Here is a 19,913-nt window from a genome sequence, read left to right on the forward strand (position 1 = left end):
ATTCCTGAGGAGTGAATGTGTCTGACTTTGCAATGCTGTGTTCCCCTCTGCTAGTTTGGGAAAATGTTGAATTTCAGCCTATGATATGGAACCAGTAGGTGATCTTAAGATTTCTGGAATCTCATATTTCTTTAATTTTATAGATGAGAAATTATATTCACTGTGGAAAAACTCATATAATTGTGGTAGCAAAATCATTACTCTAAGAATCTTTTTGATTAAGAAAATGCTGTTTCTGACAGCCATTGTAATTAAGAAAGAATAGACAACAGAACTTAACCACAAAAGTAGCGAACTTATTACCTGAACTCAGTTCAACTTCCTTTTTAACTCTTGATCCATTTCTATATTTTGGTTAGCATATTCCATGCAAGTTCAGATACAAAATCATATAACTTCTTTGTGTATTGCCTTGGGCTTCTGTTTTTTTAAAAAAATCACTGTTTATTTAGTATTCTTATGGGAAATAATATAGATTAAAAAGTGAGAGTATAGTTGCATTGTTGCTGCATAAAACAGGCAAAAGTAGGGATTTTCTTCCTTATTTTCACTGAAGACTAATAATGTGCAAACATGCAAAGTCCCAGTGCAAGCTAGACTTCTATGCAACAAGTTGCTCTCATCAGCAGGAAAAATTGATGATAGTTGTAGAACATTCATAGAAAGCATGCGGTCTATGTGTAGAAGTGCCAGCTTTATTCAGTCCCATTCCCATATGTAATCCATGGTGGTATAAAATGTTACACGATATTTCATGTTGTGACGCTTCCAAGTTTTTTTGTGTAGGAATATTACAGGATGGAAGCCTAAAGGAAGGATCAGTAGCTGTGTCTGGGTGAGAGCATTACTGCATAGGAGTTATACACTGGGAATTTCCCTATGTCAGCTGTCTTTCAAAATATAAGTCCACAGGCCAAGATTTCAAAACCAGCGTAAAACTGTTATTTGTATTTAAAGGTCTGGCTTAAGGGTGAATTGAAGTGCTAAAGTTCTATGGTTTTTTTTTTTTTTTTGGAAAGCAAATCAGGTCATCCATGCATCTTATTAATTTCAATACCAGAAGATACTTTCCAAATGCAATATTGAACCAATCTGTGATTAGTCATAGTATCTTACGAGGAGAACATCCTTAGATATCCTTTCAGTCTTCTAACATGAATCAGCACAATATTTGCTTTAAGATGCTGAATCAATTTAATGAAAATTATTAAGTGCAAGAGAGAGTAACTATTTTGATACATTTCTTGTGATTGATTGTGAACCAGGGAAATTACTGGCTATCCTGTAGAATTGCCATCTCAGGAGCCATTTATTTGCCCCGGTCTTTGAGCTCTTAGTAAACAGATAATACATTCAATTCTAACATATTCTTTAAATTACTTACAGCTCACACTTGGAAAAAGAATATTTGCAACAGAACTTTTTTCTTTCTTGTTTCTTTCACTGATTTTTTTTTTTTGAGGCTTTGATTGAAAACTTCCATATTGTGCTTTTTGCATTAGCAATTTTAATTAACACTTGTATGTGATTAATGCAGCAATAAGTCCCAGGAGGCTGATAAATAGAATCAGTACACTCATGCGTTTTCACAGGCACAAGGTCATCTGCAAGAGTAAGTGCCATTAGAACATGAGTTGGAGCCATTGTTCTAAAATTTCTAAAGGATACCTTTTCAGGCAGTGAGGCCATCGGAAGGGGCTTTTCGTGCACATGGAGCCTGAGCCGAAGCTGAGGATCCAAGTTACTGTTTTTATGCTCTGCCATTGCTACTGCACTGAGCTTTGAAGTATCACAACTTGAAATACCACAAAGCTTTCCTATGCCAGCCCAGATTACTTATGGGAAAGGGATCAAATAAAAAATAACATAGTGCAGTTAGCAGCACTGACATCATCACTGGTCCCTTTTCAATTCCTCTGTCAGCTTTGATTCTCTTCCTTCACTTTATTATTTGGATTATTTGGAAATGATATTAAATGTTGATAAGACAGCATATATTTCATGTCATCAAAGTGTGGTCAGTCTCTCGTAAGCCTTTTCTGGGGTACCTGATGTTAACTGCTTATGATATGGTGGTATGTAATGGCCTGGAGGATGTTTCAAATACTGCTGCTTTCCTGCTTTGTAGGATTGGACAAGTGGCAATGTTTTTCATCTCTCTCTCTCATAAGTGAATGGCAAATTAGATTCTGCATCTGGATAAAATCTTATTATTGGTATGTTCTTCAAAGTGAAGGGTGTTATGGCTTTAAATTTCCAAATTAAAATCTCATGGAAGATGAGAAGTTCAAGGATTTGCTTACTCTTCCCAGTTCTCACTTGCAGTATCTTCTTAACGAAAGTTGTGTTTCTTACATGGTAGAGGTATCGCTGAGGATCACAGGTTTAAGAGGAAATATTAAGGAAAGAGACAATTACAATTTGTGTCCCTTTATCTATAATAAGGCTGAAGATGTCTGTGCAATTTACTTTAGCTTAATCCTTTTCTATTCACACATTTGCAATAGGGCTAGTGGACAGCAACTCTGATAGCATTCACCAGCAACTTTTATTACACTGCCTCTCACAGATACCTCTGCCTTCATTTTAAATATCCTTTGAACTGGACAAGAAATTTTTTTAAGGCTTGAAATGAACATTGATGGAAAGCAATAGTATGAGTTTCTAGCCCTTATGTGAAAATTGGATCTAGTAGCAGATACTAAGATAAGAAATTGTAGGATTTTAAATGCAAAGCTAGGGCTTTGGATTATTATTGACATATTTCTACCATGTTTTTTGAACACTAGCTCTATTTCTTGGAAATAAACAGTGGGAAATAATGGTGATTATATTTCTTAAGTCTTACCACCCTGATGAAAGATCTGCATGTAGCATTAGAAGAAAATAGATTAAGTTCAGTCCAACTACTTTAATATTGTATCTTCTATTCATTTTAAGATGTAGAGGTTTTTCATTTTTTTCTTATTCAGCCTTATTTTTGATTGTGAAGCACCTTTTTCCTTTTATCTATAGAACTATCTTATGTCAGTGGTTTTTTTAATTGAGTGTTAAGCTCCCTCCTATGCAAGTCTCTTAGCACAAAGCAGCAACGGCAAATCTCAAATATGCTATAAAAATACATTTTTTTATGAAATAAGACACTTTTATTGAGAAATATCTGTCCCAAGACGGATTTTGATCAAGATAACAAAAAGCATGAAGAGAAATTTATATGGAGAACTAAGTGTAAATTTTTGCCTGCAACTAGTTTTGAAAAGTTTGGGAATATGATGCCTCAGAAATCACCCCTTTCCTTTAGTGGGGTGACTTGCTGGTCTGAAAAGACCAAAAGCTGTCTAGGACACAGGAATGTAGAGATCATCACACCTCTCAGCACCAGGTTCTTGCTTTATGTTAGAGCTATGTAATGTTTAAATAAAAACAAATTAAGTGTTAAGTAGAAAGTCTTCCTGCCTTAGTGCAAATAGCAACATACTCCTGGCATGACAATATAGCAGTTGTTTGCTCAGTGCTGGGGATGATCTCATAGTTGGTTTAATGAAAAAGGGACATTCTCAGTTAGAGGGCCATAGCAATGGAAATTGAATCTTTTATCGTTTCGCCAAAAACTTACTTTATTGTCCTTTGGGTCACATTGCAAGGCTCATTTTGTTGCGCTAGGATTTTCTGAGTGAGAAAATGAACAAAGTTTTGATTGTGGAGCCTCTGAAGGCTTTTGTCATACAGGCTGGGATGCATTAAAAAGAACGAATGAACTAGTGTCATGATAATACATGCCTACTTTCTCCTTCGGCTGCCTGTGCTTTTTTCCCTCCCTTTTCCCCCCTTAAACATCTTAGCATTTATTTGAATAGTGAAAAAGAATAAGCAGCTTGCTGTTTCATACAGTGTATTTTAGAGTATATTCTGAAATATTTTTTGATTCAGGGTATATTTGGAGTATATTTAGTAAATGAAATGAATATTGTATTTATGTGGCTTGAATACTATTATGTTTCTTTAAAGAGTTAACAAGTTCTCAGTAGATTATTTTTTTTTTTTAAATTAGAAAACCACAGAGGAGTCCACAAAGTCAGAAGCTAGCTTATAAATATCTTTAATTCCTTCACTGATGTGCTCATAACTCACAAATACTGTGTGCTTTTAGAGCAACTGCTGTTAAGGGGTAGGCTTTTCTAGTCATTTAAGAATGGCATAGTGAAACATGAAAGATACATGCATCTTTTTCTTTAAAATAACAGAAGCATCTTATAATGCTGCTTGTTGTGTACTTTTCAAGTCATATTCTGTTTATGTCTTCTAAGAAACAGATGAAATTCTATTAAGAGAAGGCTGTCTATAAGAATTCTCTTAGATAAGATGGGTTAAGAGCCCAAGGTGTGTGCCTCTATCATACTGACTTCTCCGGAAATATGAGTGAGAAGTCAGTGTGATCCAACAGTTACTAGCAAAGAAACCAGTCTTGAGACAAAATATGTGCTGCAGGAATTAAAAACACCAACATTTGTTGTAGAAAATCCCTGCACTTAAGTCAAAGTCCTGTTTGCATCGTGTTTAATAGTAAAACATTTTGAAGATGCTATATCAGAGCTTTATCTCATAGCCCTTAGGGATGAATCCCCTTTTAAAAACATTGTTTTTGCATTTCTGTAAATGACCTTGTAACTTTCTTACACAACTTTATGGAATAGCAAAATATGATTTTTATTTTGCAAATGGTAACATAAAGCAGCACACTGTAGAAGTAATCTATATGAAATGTTTTATTTTGCTAGAATGTGCATTTCACCTCAATTTGATCTTTGGTGTCACACAGCAATTCAACAGATTTATGACTTCATTGAAAATTGTGTTGACATACCCTTGCACTTCTCAGCTCTCAGTGCAAGATCTGGGCCTGTGTCCAATACTTGATAACCAAGTTATCCATGGAGCAATGCAAAACTCATTTTGATTTACTGCAAGAGGGCGTGCATATGTCAACTAGTGTAACTTAAAGGCCCGTAGGCACTTGATCCAGTCAGATACTGCTTTTATATCTGAATGTGCAGGCCTAGGTGAATCTCATGATTGCTGGCAGTCTTACTGCTGTCCATGGGATTTATCACTGCTACAGATCTCTGGAGCTTGTTTATGCTTTCAGGAGATGTAAAGTTTAAAAAAAAAAAAATCTATTCAAAGAAACCATGCTGAACTTCAGTTTCATGAGGCACACAGCATGGTCACTCCTATTGCCTGTACCTCCTGATATAAGTATACCATGTTTCACTTTGAGAGAGTTGGGAATGTAATTACATCCTGCGGGCGTGCTTTTTCCCTTTAGAGCTGTGTTAGGAATGTATTAATATCTCCTCGATATGCAGGAGGAATGTGCATACTGACAGGGTTTTCTTAGCCCAGAAAGGAGGGCAAGTGAGGAAAGAAACTGGGCTGGTAGAGAGCCTCCTCAGGGGAGGCAGGAGTGCTGGAGGTCACTGTGCCAGGTTGGCACCGTGAGCCCCTGCTCTGTTTCCCTATTGGCACCCCTACACAACCTTGTGTTCTCTGTTTCCAACCTTTAGCCAATGCCACTAGCTGTGGTATGAACTTGGGGGGGGTATTCTGGGTAAGTTGGAAGGGAAGTGTAACTGGAAGATAGTTTCTTCATGAACTTGCAAGACACAGAAAGAGAAAGAACACAGGTATCTCGTCTATGCCACTTTATATAATTTTAGCTGTGATTTATGCTTTCACAATGGCATTTATTAGGGAAAATGCTGAGTAAGTTATGTCTGTTCAGCCTGGGGAAAAGAAGACTGAGAGGAGATCTGATTAATGTTTATAAATATCTAAAGAGAGGTGGGAGGCAAATGGATGAGGCCAGGCTCTTCTCAGTGACAGGACAAGGAGTGATGGCCTAAAACCCGAATGTAGGAAGTTCCATGCTACCATATGGAAGAACTTCTTTATGATAACAGTGACGGACCACCATAGGCTGTGTGGAGAGGCTGTGGAGCCTCCTTCTATGGAGACTGGACGCCAACCTATGTGACCCATTGTAGAGTACCTGTTTTAGCAGAGGGTGTTGGACTTGGTGATTACTTGAAGTCCTTTCCAACCCCTGCAATTCAGTGATTCTCTGATTTCTCTAGTCCTGCTTGAAGCCCTATGTGTTCTTACTAATTAAAAATGATACATTTCTCTGGCCTTTGACTTTCTGATTTTTCATGTTTCTTACATTGCGTGGCCTAAGTATGAGTAAATTTTATCAGCTCTACGTGCTTCTCTTTCTGCTAAATGAAAAAAAAAAAAAAGCATATTAATATGCAATTTGTATTCTTTAGTCACAAACCTGAATTGTTTTCTTTTTCCCTGAAACCCAGATTACTTATTGTCATTATCAGTATTGCTATGAAAAATAATTACTTTGTCCAGTATCTTTGTGATCCCTTCTTGGAACATTTATTTAACTCCATGAATAGCATCATAATTCAAGACATTATTAACAATTCTGGAAATATCTAATGAAGTAGAGGATCCTTGGGAGCTTCTCTCTCTATATATACATTGATATGTATGTATCTCCAGTTAGTGAGGCATTAATAAGAACTCCTTGAATCTGGTATCCCTTCTAGTCTGTCTCTCTCAGTGTCTTATGAAAATGTCAAGGGAGATGGTATTAAAAGCTGTTCTCCGCTGAAACTGTATGATATTTACTGCATCTGCCATCTTGAATGTATGCTGTTACAGAAGTGTACTTTTGTTGACTTGTACATATCCTTTAGGCCTGTGTAATTTTACTTACGTAAAATACTAACATTTCCATTTAGTATGACTATACTTCTGGAAAAAAACAAAAGCTCATGTTAAGCTTTCTGCTTCAAGCTTTTCAAGACCCAGTATTTGTATTAGTGCTCAATGCTTGCTTTTAAGTCCTGTTCAGGTACTGTGGTAATACTCTTCCTGTCATGCTCTTGAGTTGTAAGTTTGTTTGGTTTTAGTAGGGATTGATTTAGTTGCTCATTAGTATATTGAAAGCTTTTATTACTTGCAGTTACACTTAAAAGTGACTCTCAGCCCTTTATAGGAAGACCTCAACACGATATATTTTCATTCTAGGTCATAAAAAAGGACAAAATGCTCCAAATTTGAAGTTGTATGTGTGACATTTGATCTTGCAGGAGAGTATCTTAATTCTTTTTTAATGTCTTTATTAGTCATAATTCAAAACCTGAAATCCTTGCAAACATTCTATCATAGGCAAAATCCCATTGGTGTCCTTGGGAATTTTGCCATCAAAATGAACAAGCAATTATTTCAGGATTAATGCCTTATGATAACAGCTGAATAGCCACTCAAGCAGTGCTATTCAGGTTGTCAGCTATGAGTTTCACTCCCTGCCAAAGTTGGAGAGCTGCCTGCAACTACTGCCACATAAAGGAGCTTGGCCAACTGTGGGCTGCTGAACACTCAAAAATCCCATTAATTTGAGAGGGAATTGCTGCTCTTGTCCTTTCTCTGGACTAAGCTGTATATGTTTCAAGCTGGATTGCACCACAGACCTGGTGAAGAATCTGGAGGGCATTTTCCTAGGCTGTTACTCAATGCTTTGCTCACAAATATGCAGAATATTCCCAAAGGACTAAATGTTGTTGGTAACATGACACACCCTCCCATCTTCCCTTAAAGAGTAGGGAGTATTAAACACTTTCTAATTTGTTGTATTATAGATCCTGAGCAGTGCATATTCACAAAACCACTGTGAAGCCATTATCCTATACCATTTCTCCCTAAGAGACCTTTGATGCTCTTGGTCCTATTCTGTGGCTCAGAAGTGTTATTCAAGTCATTATTTGGGCTTTGCAAAACCCACCCTCAGGCTCTCGACTTCTTTGAACGTGCCTCAGCTTTTCCAGTCTCCAAGCCCTTTTGTCATACTCTGTACCATGGAAGACTATTGTGAAATGCGTTTTCTGCATTCTTGCCTCTTTGAAGGCTTCCATACTGAAATGGTCTCCAGAATGCATTATTAAGGACAAAGCTTAAAAGTTATGAAAGCTCTGGTTTTATAGACTTGAGGTGAAAACCAAGTAGGACCTTGAAAAGAATTGTCCTCCACAGAGTTTTTGAATTGACAGGCTTTTGGGATGGGTTAGTCAAAAGGTTACATGGATGTCTTAAGTAAAGTGTATGCCTCTTTTGACACTTTCAGTAAGTCACTTAAAAATAGTATGTTTTCTATGCTGCCTCATTTTGGACATTTAGACAAATATGTTGTAGATATTCTTCTGAAAAACTGACATTCTGCACAGCTCCTGCTTGTTTGATCAGCTCTACTTTTGAGGGCTTGGCAAGAGTGAGAAAAGGAGGATGGTGTGGGGGAAGGGGGGGGGAAGGGGGAAGGTAACTGGGACATTTTGTAGTAAGAATGTGAGGCAATGGCTGAGGAAGAGGATCCTGCAACTTGATTACTCTTCTCCAGCTGGAAGGCTCAAGGAAAAGACAGAGTTTAGCTTAATTGGAGAAAAAAAAGACCTGAGGACTGATCAAGTTCTTCCCTGGTAAAGAATATAGGACATTTCCTGTTTATCCTTTATGTTTTGTGTCTCTTTCCCTCTCTTCAAAAGAAATCTACACTGAGTGAAAACAAAATTTACCTTTAAAATCTGATTTGGTAGAAGGATCTTTTGAACAAAAAATGTTGAAGCCATTGGTCCCTTTCTACTCTCTACATATTTAGCAGTACAGAGGCATGGCTCACGGCTATAAATGCTGGGCAGCTGGAAGCTGTTTGTTTTTGGAGAACTGGAAGCACTTTGAAAACTGCAGGAGTAGATATGTTTCTGAAGTTTTATTTCATTGTTTAGCTTTCTGTCATCCAGAAGTGCAGTGTTTACTTAGACGTTATACAAGCTCTGTGTCGTAAATTAACAAGTACTGTTGTAAATTAGGAGTATTGGCTTTAAACTGTTGGACTTAATGTTGTAATTGAAAACAGCTCTAGAAATGCTCAGCTGTCGAGTCCTAACTTTATAGAAATACCTTGGTTTCAGAATGTGACATTGCCAGAGAATTCTCAAAGTATGTCGAGCTAAGCCTGAAGTGTGTATTTGCATTTCATGATCAAAGAAAATCTATTACCTAAGTCTGAGGAATCTGTGTACTCATGGGTTTGATACTAGAAGTTCTCTCTTATTATGCCATAGACCCTGTATGGCTCTTATGTAAGATTTTGTTATTAAACTTATGAACAGTCCAGAGAATTAAATTTTAATTTATCTGGTATAATTAAGACTGATTTTTCCTTCTGAGGGAAAATTTGTCTTAGACAGATAAGGAGGGATGTTTGACTGCAGTGTTATGGAAGCTGATCAGGTCACGCTAGCAGTATTAACATTCATTTTTCAGTCCATACATCACGTTACGTGAAAACATGGTCACAACAACAGATGGAAGCTCAGAGCAAGATACAGGAAAACCAGGGGAGCTGGAGTACTTACAGTACTACCTAAGAGCAAAGGTATCCCAGAGGAATACTTTGTTTTGGAAATGAAACGTGATGCAGTTGAAGAAGCACAGACTGGGACACCAATACCGTTTCAAAGGGTACAACTGCAGACAGAACCTAAAAGATGGGAAGACACAAAGTAGCATATAAAGTGAGGAAGAAAAGAAAAAAGGATCTGAGAAGATCTCAACAGGTGGAAAAGTCTTGAATGTGCACTCTTCTCTGCACACTGATCTCTTCTCTCTCTTTCCTTAGAAAAAGAAGGTATGAATTTAATGCATGTTTGTTGGAGAAATATAAGAACATAGCAGAACGTGAGGAATGGGAGTGGAAATTGATGGATCAGCAGCGGGACAGACATTTACGCATGCTAATCTTTACCACAGAGCAGGCTAGGTGTATCCGTAAAGAAAGATTTCAAGTAAAAGGTGTAAGGGATTGTTTTAAATGATGTTGCTTCAGTGTTCATTTTCTAGTCTGAACACGTCACCAAATAGGTGGACAAAAACTAGATTAGTTAAAAAAGCAAAATCCCTCTCCTGAAAGGTTACAAGTGTGAGCAGAAATCATTTTTTTTCGTGGATCTTTCCTGGAGGAGGGCTTCTCTGGACATAAGATTTGAAGAGGACCGATAGCCAACCGTTAGTAAGATTTAATTAATTGCCTTAGTGAGTAGAATTCAAGTTTTCCCTTGACAGTTCTCTAGTGTATGGCTGAGAGTAATCCTCTTGTCTTAGGCATTAAGCACAGAGCATCAGTTGATACCCAAGATACTTCAGAAAGTAAACAAATGTGTTCCTTGTTTCTCTCCACATTATGCTACAGTGTTATTTTCTGAGGTTGCTGAGTATGGGGAAGAATGGCAGGCAAAGAAAAAGACATGTTTCTTTGTTTGGTTGTAGAGATGGCTTTTTTTTTTTAACTCTGATTCCTGCAGAGAGGAGTCCCCGCCATTGCATACTTCCTGTCGTAAACTGGAGCAAAGCTCTGCAAAAAAATATTGCTGTTGCTAGCACTGCAATTTCATAAATCATAATTACTTTTTAGTTTCTTTTCTGATATTGGAAATTGCAGAGGCAGTTGTTATTCTTCTGTTTGTATGTTAAAAACCTATCATTATACATATATATGTTGTAGAACATGCCATGTTACTCCTGGTTTTCCTCCTTTCTGTTAGGAAGGACAACATACTCTCCAGATGTCTCCTGCCTTCCACTCTGTGAGAGTGCTGTTCCCATCCCATATCTTGGAGCAGGATATGGCTGAGGCCAAAACCACCAAGGGTGATTTTGCAGCTTGGAATTTCCCCATGGCTATTGTGTCCATCTCCTAATGATAACAGAAGTGTTTATGTTGGCAGTTGCTTTTGTTAAGGACTGATTTTTTAAATGTGAGCATTGTTAGTGTAAACCCTGCCATTCAGCCTTGAAAAGATGCGCCATGATTCGCTTGCTAATCAACTTCTCACTTTGTTGGCCTTTACCAAGAGCGTTGTGTGTCAGGTGTCTTTGGGAGAGTCTGTGCAAGCTGCTTTACACTGTTCTTTAATTTTCTGTGGCAAATAAAATGCTTGCTAAACCACAAGTGTCTCCATTAGAGCAAAGTTAGACGTGGAATTATGAGGTAGTATTTAAACAACTTGTTACTGTGAGTGAATTTGTTGGTGACTTTATTCCAATGCCAAATCTATTCAGGACATCTCAAATGCTAGTCTTTGCATGTCAACAGACCTTTTCACATTAACACAGAAGCCTCTGCAGTCTAAATTTTAGCTAGTAAGAAGGAGAAAGCATTTTAAAGAAGATTAGAAGAAACCTACCTGACTTTTTCCAGTCTCAATTTAATTAGGTTCCTTACTAAGAGAAATGATATAGTTCTTGGCCTTGTTAAATGGAGTTCTAGTTAAGTCATTCTACTTTAGTAGCCAAGAATCAAAAAAGGTTAATGCTCAGTATTTAAATACTGTACTTATTTTATTGTTGGTGAAATTGTTCCTCCCCTATAACAGGCTTTAAAATATTTTGTAATTCCAACCTGCTTGTATTTGTGTGAGATTAATCCTCCTGGTTTTCCACATAATCTAGCTTACTTGAGAGATGGCACAGAAAGAAAGCAAGAGGAAATACTTGCTTGAACCTACTCTGCTGCTAACAGGGTGCACACTGAATTGGAGCTTTCATCTGTAGCTCCATAGCATGCTGTCTTGGGCAGCAGAGCAGACTTCCTTGTTCTGCTTTACCTCACCAAGTTCCCATGACTTGCTCTATCTCACTTGTGATCTGAACTTACTTTCAATTGTTAGCAATGACATTGCTTGTAGACATCAAGGTAGGGTGACAGAGAACTGGATCAGGCTGCCCAGAGAGCTTGTGGAGTCCCCTTCTTTGGAAATATGCCTACCTATGTAGCCTGCCGTAGGAAACCTGCATTAGCAGGATGTTGGACTCAATGATCTCCAGAGGTCCCTTCCAACTCCTGTCATTCTGTGAAAATAGAGCATATAAAAAATATGAAAATAGTCAACTTCTTAGAGAATTCACGAACATAAATTTGTCCTAAATCGAACACTCGTGAATATTGAAGTTCAAGAGAAAAAGTACTAGAGCTTCCTGAGTAATACAAATCTAGCAGTCACCTTTCTTTCTCTGCTTCTGTATCGTATCAATGATTTTACTTAAGAGCCTAAAAAGCAAACATACATTTTGTTTGTGCTAGGGAGAGCGGCAGAATGTACCTGAGCTAGAGGAAGCAGTCTAGCCATTGATACATGGAGCCCTCCGGGAAGGGATTTACCCCCACAGTACTGCAAGAATTTTGCACTCTCTTGCCTATACCCTCTGCTTAGCTTGTAATACAGTGCTAAATACCGACCTTATCCATTTCCTCTGTCTGTCAGGCTTTGTTTATGGCTCAGAAGCAACACATGGAGGGTGGAGGAGCTTACATTTCTTCATGCTTGTATTAACCATTGGCTGCTGATCAAGAAATATGTGAGCAACATTTATTAAATGTGATCAATTGCAGACATGTACGTCTATGTCACTTCCACTAACATTTTTCTGTTTAAACTTTTAATTCTCCCTCTTAGGACCTCAAAATAGTAATTTATCACAATCTGCTAGCATTTCAACGTTTCTGATGTTCTAGGCAGAGATTTGCGCACGTCTAGAGCCTAGATGATCTCAGGCCAGGTTGGCAAATCCCAGTCTCCCAGCTCCTTAAATGTGAACTTTAGGGACTATTTTTACAAAGGGGGCCATTCAGTTGTAAACCCCAACTCTGTTTCAGGGTTAGAGGCTGGAATTTTTGACTTTTTTTGAACTGCGTAGTGTGCAGAGCATGTGGAAACTTGCCCTGAGTAATCCAGAGTGAAGGGCAAGAGAGGTCTCAAATCCAGTATGCAGTATCCAGGAAAGTCAGTTCTCTCTCTTGTGCCTATTTTATAATAACTTGAACCATATTATTCTTGGTGATTTGTTAAATTTGCATTCGAATTTGAGTCCAAAGCTGAAACTGTGGCCAGGCTAAAGTCATCTGGAGTTTTGCCTTTGACTTCAAAGGGCTCCGCTTTTTATCCATATCTTCAATTGCATGAGTGATCTGAAGGAGGGCTTTTTCAGCTCCTCTGGAGAGACAGATCTATTTGATGTACAGTTCTCTGCCATGGCAGAAGATTCTTTTCTTTCTGGGATTTCTATGCTCTTCTTGCTTATTCCTTGAAGTCATAAATCTCTGTTTAGGGCACCAAAATCCTCCACAACAGCTGGTATTGATTTTAAGGATGCTCCAGGTGAAGAAAAAAACCTAGTGGAAGGACTATAAGTCCTGCTGGCCGGCATTTTTCCCTAAATACTGAAGAAAAGAGAAATTGATCTATCTTTCTGTCATGCTTATTTGATAGGAGAAAAAACATGTGAGAAATCCTCCCATTCCCAGAGTAGTGACCAGAGAGCCATCAGTGCTGCATCCTGCAGTTCAAAAACCATTCTGAGGAATGTAAGAGAGGTAGAATAGCAGAAGGATGCTGGCCTCCCTTAAAGAATGATAGGGTAGGATCCCTTTCTTTGTGAGCTTAAGAAGTTGCTTATAGCAAATTTACAAAGTGTCATCCCCCTGCAACCTCTGTAGCTGAAATCTCTAACTGCAAATAGGCAGGTTGCTCAAGTACTTTTCTTCTTCCTTCCTTCACTCCTCAAATAGTCCTAGAGGGCCTGGCTGTTCTCTTAGCTCAAATAATGTTTGACAGTTCTGTAATAAGACAAAAGACAACCTTCTTTTTATTTTTTGTCTTTTTTAATCCAGATAATTTAATACAATAAAGAAACAGAGACATCAAAGCGAAGAAACTATATACGCTGTACAAAGCATCAGGAATCTGTTCTCTTTTCAGAATTTTGACATGCGCTATGTAGCATGGTTACAGCTATTAAGAAAATACAGATGTCTTTCCATGCAGTCCTCTTGCTATTTAAAACAATCATGTGAAATCTATTTTGATGATGCACAGGGACACATACAGATTTATTACTGGCTTTCAATGAGAGTGGGTAGAATAAGCTGGCCTTGTACTTCATTAGAGCAAGAACTGAGCACCTTATTCTGAATGAGAGACATAGATTAGATTTATGACATGGTCTGCTTTCTTGTTGGGTCTTCAGAGCTCTGCTTAACTTCTTCTGAAGCACCTTCGATTATCCTTTATTGCCTGGGAGGGTGTTTTTTGAGACGAGTCTTACACCATAAGATTTTGGTAGGACTGTTATTGAGACCTAATTGGAAGATGCACAGGGTCTATTGTTATGACCTAGAGAGCGGCCTGTGAGCCTGTGCTAGTGTAATCTCTAAGCAGAACAACAATTCCTGAAAGAAGTGATGGAAGGACAAAGATTATAACAATTGCTGTTCATGTTGCAGAAAAAGTCTCTCTTACTGTCCATATGGTGGTCCATAAATACCCCAAGTCCCCTCTCTACTACCTTTATGCAGTTAAAATACATGTGAATTCAAATGTAGGAGGCAACATAGCTGAATCACTTCCAGAGGAGAGGATGATGGCTAAGGTCTGTCTTCTACTGGGACTCCAGCTGTAATCTCCAGCTGTAATCTCAGATTCGCAGTTACAATTGCTCTCTTCAGATGTGTTGGTTGTGAGGAACAGAGCAATCTTCTTCAAGGCACATGAGCTGCAAGGCCTTGGTATCTCTGAAACCTACCTGTGAAATTCTTTAACTTGTGCATGGACAGCCAAAAAGAATGAACAGAAAAACCATTCAAAGAAAAGCGCCAAGCTTTTGTTTTTGGAAGTTGCGTCTGTGTTAACTTAGTTACCACGGTGATAATGCTTAAAAAGCTCAGAGGTTCTGACTGTTATCAACCCTGAAAGTATTTTACATAAGTACTGATAACAGATGGTGATAACAGATAGCTAAATTAATTATAAAGGAAAGGAGTTAGATGGGAGAAGAGATGAATTGTAGTTTTATTTAGAATTGCTGTTTTATTTAGAAATCTATAGATGAAATATTTTGCCATTCTATGTTGCCTGATTGTAACTTTAGTGGAAACTATTGTTCTGAGTAAAGCAGAACACATTCTTTCCATTCTCTTCCCCTTTAAGGAAATGAGAAGAACATATTTGCACAGAGAGGCTAATAATGAGAGAGTGATGAATTCCGAAGTTTTACTTCTCAGTAAGATGGGAAGGTGAGACAGCAAGCTTGATCTTAGAAATAAATGTACGTTTATAAATTCTATTTGCATGTCTCAGGTCAAGGCACCCTTGGCAAGATTTCCAAAAGCAGGTAGTTATCTACAGATCATTAGCTTTCTAGAGTACCAATGGGAAATTGGGCGGGTGATTGTCCCTATGGAAGAGGTGGTCTTGCTTCCTCAAAGGTTATACTTATTCTCCCAAGTATAAAAATGTAGTTGTATGTCTCAGTGTACAGCTTGAGCTCTACTTCTACGTGAAAACTGTGAAAATAAATGCTAATCAGTTGGTTTTCTAATGTGAACAGTAAAAATTAGTTTGTTTTCCTTTGATTATGATGCATGATGGATTCTCCAAAGAAAGGAGACCATGTTTGGTAAGAATCAGACTTTGTTTGTAAATCATAGGTTTTGTTCATCTAAATAGATGAATAACTATAATAGAGTATTGGATAAAGATCCATGCTAGATATTGGGTGAAGAGATAGGCATCCACAAAAGACAAAACTGTGGTATGTGACTGAAGGGTTATAAGCAAAGTAATAAAGTTGCTTTCATCTTTAGTCTGCAGATGGATTCCTGAGATTAGTTCATGTTCTTTTAAGCTGGTCAGTTTCCCAGTGGACTTTGATTTGTCTTGATCTGGTCTAGTCCACGCATTGTTACTTAATTGTTTGCATATTCCAGAATGTCACTTGGATTACTAACCAGACTTTCTTATGCTGTCAGCCATAATTACCCCTGGAATAACTACCTTGTTGTGTCCAGATAAGCATCTTTACATAAAGATAATTTGTCTTTGCCCAGCAGGAAGAAATTCCAAATACATCCAGTAGGGATGACAAGGTTTTCGGACAGTAGTATTAACTCCTACATCAACTCCTCTGCAGAGGAAATAGATTTAAGTCAAAAACATATTTATAACCCAGCTGCTATTCCCAACAGAAAGGGAATTTTGCAACAGATGCATCTCTTTAATTAGGTGAGTCTATACAATGAGGCTGAATTATGTTTAAAGCACCAGCTGAGTGCACAGCCAAACCTATCATAGCTGAAGAATAACTTTATAGAAGTGTATAGGTCAAGAATTATTGGCTAGAAAACATTCCAAAGTCTAAAAGTTGGAAAATACATTTGCTATGCCGCTTCTTGCTTTTAAAGCTGGTAGTCTCACAAAATAGTGCACAGCAATCACTTGTACCACATAAATTGGATGCAACAGTTCTCAATCCGTTTTCAAAAAAAATTATAATAAAAATAAAATTAAAAAAATCAGTATTTCCAAAAAAATACTTTATACCTTTCAGATGAGACTGACTTTCCAAATGTAATATTCAGTCTTTGTGTCAGCAGCTAAATTTTCTGATGTGTTACGTCATTTTCTGAGCGTATCTAGAGAAATAGGATTTATGCTAAACCCACTTATTTTTGTTATTGCTTTCAGAATAAATATAGTGCATTTTTTGTTAATTTCAGTAAATAATAATCTTTTCCATAAAACAGGAATCACATGTTCTGTGCATTTGTAAATTGCATGAAGTGAAGAGGATGCTTTATTATTACCACTGGCAGTAGCTATTGCAGTTATTATTCACATGAATCAGTCTTTATTAGTACCCAACCAAATGACAGAATCAATTTTTTTAAGGATCTGGGTGTAATGATGGACAGCGGGACACAAATGTGCAAAAAGGAGCTGTAGCAAGCTCTGATTAAATCCTGTGTTTGAATTCAGTTCTTTAAAATTTTAAGCATATGTTAAAAATTTATCTGTTTGAATGATAAAGCTGCTGGCTGAGACCTGAATATCTAGCCAGGGAAAGAGCATTGCTTTGAAGCGGGAGCTGTCCATGTGGTGGCACAGGAGGCATATATGGCCCATGAAATATCTTGATGTCTTTGATGTAAGCTCACTGATGATACAAAATGTCCATCAGCCCTGCATTAAGGTGGTACAAACCTGCTGTGAATACTGTTTCCCCAACAGACCTGACATTTGTTCAGATAGCGGGGCTCTATTTCTGCTTGGCAATTGTCTACAGTTGGACAAATGATCTAGTTTTAAAGGGCACAAGACAGAGTCTTGTCACGGGATGTCCAAAGGCGTGAAGATATTCCTCACAGGGAATGTGCTTCAGTCTGCTTCTCCAAACAGTGTGTCTGTAGAGAGAACATACCTGATAGAACTGTGCTTGTTGGTACAGTTCTTACAGCTTCTAAATCAGTAGCATCCCACGTCTTTGTTTCTCAAGTTAGGAGGTTTTTGTCCCTTGGGATATGAAAACTCTTTCGTAAGAGTTACTGAAACATTGAGTTTTGTTATTTAGCTCTTATGGAGCACTGGGACTTCTGTAGTCCCAACTAAAACCGAAAACAGTTTAGCTTTGCTTTAAATATTGCTCACTAGAGCAGATACTTATGTTGCCCAAATCAAGGTACTGAATTATTTCATTTCCTGCCTTCAGTGCAGAGACTCACAGAGAACTACAGGATTCAGGAGACTCGAGCTCAAAATGTTTTTAGTATCTTTGAGAGAAATAGTGCATAGTTGTGTATAGAGGCAACTCAAGTGAGACTGCAGCTCTTCACTTAGCAAGATGCAGTTGTTGTGTAGCTCACTAGGGGGCATGTGACAGTGCTGGATAATCGCACTAATAAAGAAATCCTGATTTAAGAGAATAAACCTGATATAAATCAGGCATAAATGCATTTCACGTAGGGAAATCATAGACTTGCTGTCTGCTTATTTCAAGTGCTGATTCGATTTAGAAAGGAAGTTTAGGCCTGTCTTTTAATATATGGATGGGTGCCTTTACTGGCCAATGGAGGCAGAGGTATGCTCTGTAATAGACTGACTGAATTCATTGTATCCAGTTCTTTGTTCTCTCTTTTTTTTTTTTTTTAATTATTTCTAGGGGGAGGGAAATGCAAATACCATACTGATCCCCTTTCTTATGGAAGCTGCCAGAATAAGCAACTCAGATATTCCCTATAAATATTTCAGAATATCTAGCATTTCTAGTTGTAACCACTTAATCTTGTACACATGTTAAAGGAAATCAATTTTTAAAAACAATTATTTCAGATTTTAGTTTTCTGTGGGCAATAGAAACTAGAGGATCTGGTTATTTTTAATAAATAAACTATTTCTTTACCTTGGAGCTTCAAAATATAGAGGCATTTGGGTCAGTTGTTTTCATCTGCTGTATAAACAAGAGCTAAATCTCCTGAATTTCCTAAATATTTCCAGTTGCTTTCAATTTAGGGAGTTTAAAAAAAAAAAAAGACATAATCGAAGTAAGTCTGACAGAACTGGTTTCCTCCCTCTCTTGCATCTTGTATCATTCCTGAGTGCAAAGCCATTTGTTATTTACAGCTGTGACTATTTCCTATCCTCTCTAGTGAGAAGATTCAGGTGTTGCACTGGTAGGGTAAAGACAGAATAAATCTGGCAGAAGACATTGCTTTGAAAGTCTTGTGTCAAGTCCTGGACTTCACCTAGATTTTTATTTCAATCTCTTAACAATGCAAACAGAACTTGGTTGAACAGTAGTTTGTATTTTTCCAAACCATCAGTCTTCATTTTCTCCCACTCTGAGAGCTACCTCTGGAAGACAACAGGAAAAAAAAGGTCCAGCAATTCTTGCGCCTAGCAGTGAGGAGCCCAGCAGAGGAACTGTGTAATGTCATTGCTGTAATTTCATTGGAGAGCTGTAGGCTTTATGGAAGAAAAATTGAGTTCATCTGTGAAGATAATTTTAAGAACAAGGGGAGGTGAAAAGCTGGATTTTGGACTTGTAATGACTAAAATCAGAAGAGGTTAAAATCCTTCCTTGAGGTTCTGTTTTACTACGGTGCCTATAAAAAGCCTCTGAATGATGAGACGGCTGAGGCAGAGGAGACTAGATAACACTATGGCTTTAATTACTGAGTAAAGATGCAAAACACGAACACATGAAAACTAAACAGAAATCGACCATGTGCTCCTCCCTTGCCCTTCATGCGTGGTTTTAAGCTGTCTCCTGCCTGGGCTACAAACCAGAGTGCTGTCTGTGCCACAGCCTACAGCCCCGTGTCCAGAGAAGGGCTTCGAAATGAAGCATGAGAACTAGGCTGGCGCCTGTGACAGCTCAGGTGGGGCAACTGTCAGCCCAGGGAAAGCCACAAAGTCACCCAAACAGTGGGCAGTCTAACCTTCAGCCTTCTGCATCAAGCACCTGGGCAACTCTGCGGATGTCCCATCTGTGGAGATGCTCGAGGTTGGGTTGGATGGGGCCCTGGGCAGCCTAAGCTGGTGGGGGAGAACCAGCATACGGCAGGGGATTGGAGCTCAGTGACCTTTAAGGTCCCTTTCAACCTAAGCCATTCCATGAACTCACTTAAAAACCTTCTAGTGCTACCACCTGTTGGCTTAGCCATGCCTACAACCCAGGGAAGGGATCTGCTGCAGCCAGGTGATGTAACAGCAGCATTAAACAAAAATATGCTCTGGAAGAGGGGGATAGACTTCACAGAACCTCTATGAAGCTCATTTATACTCTGTTAACTGTCCCTGGGTGCCTTCTGCCTCTGTCTGCATTAAGTTGGCACATTTCAAGATCACACTGCAAGGTAAACAGTTACATTGATGAGGGGCTGGTGCCAGCTACCTCCCTGAATTAACCTGTGTTCTGATTCAGAAAGCACAAGCTGTTCAGCTGTCATTTAAAAAAAA

This window comes from Meleagris gallopavo, chromosome 4 (genome assembly GCF_000146605.3).
Source record: "Meleagris gallopavo isolate NT-WF06-2002-E0010 breed Aviagen turkey brand Nicholas breeding stock chromosome 4, Turkey_5.1, whole genome shotgun sequence".
NCBI lineage: Eukaryota > Metazoa > Chordata > Aves > Galliformes > Phasianidae > Meleagris > Meleagris gallopavo.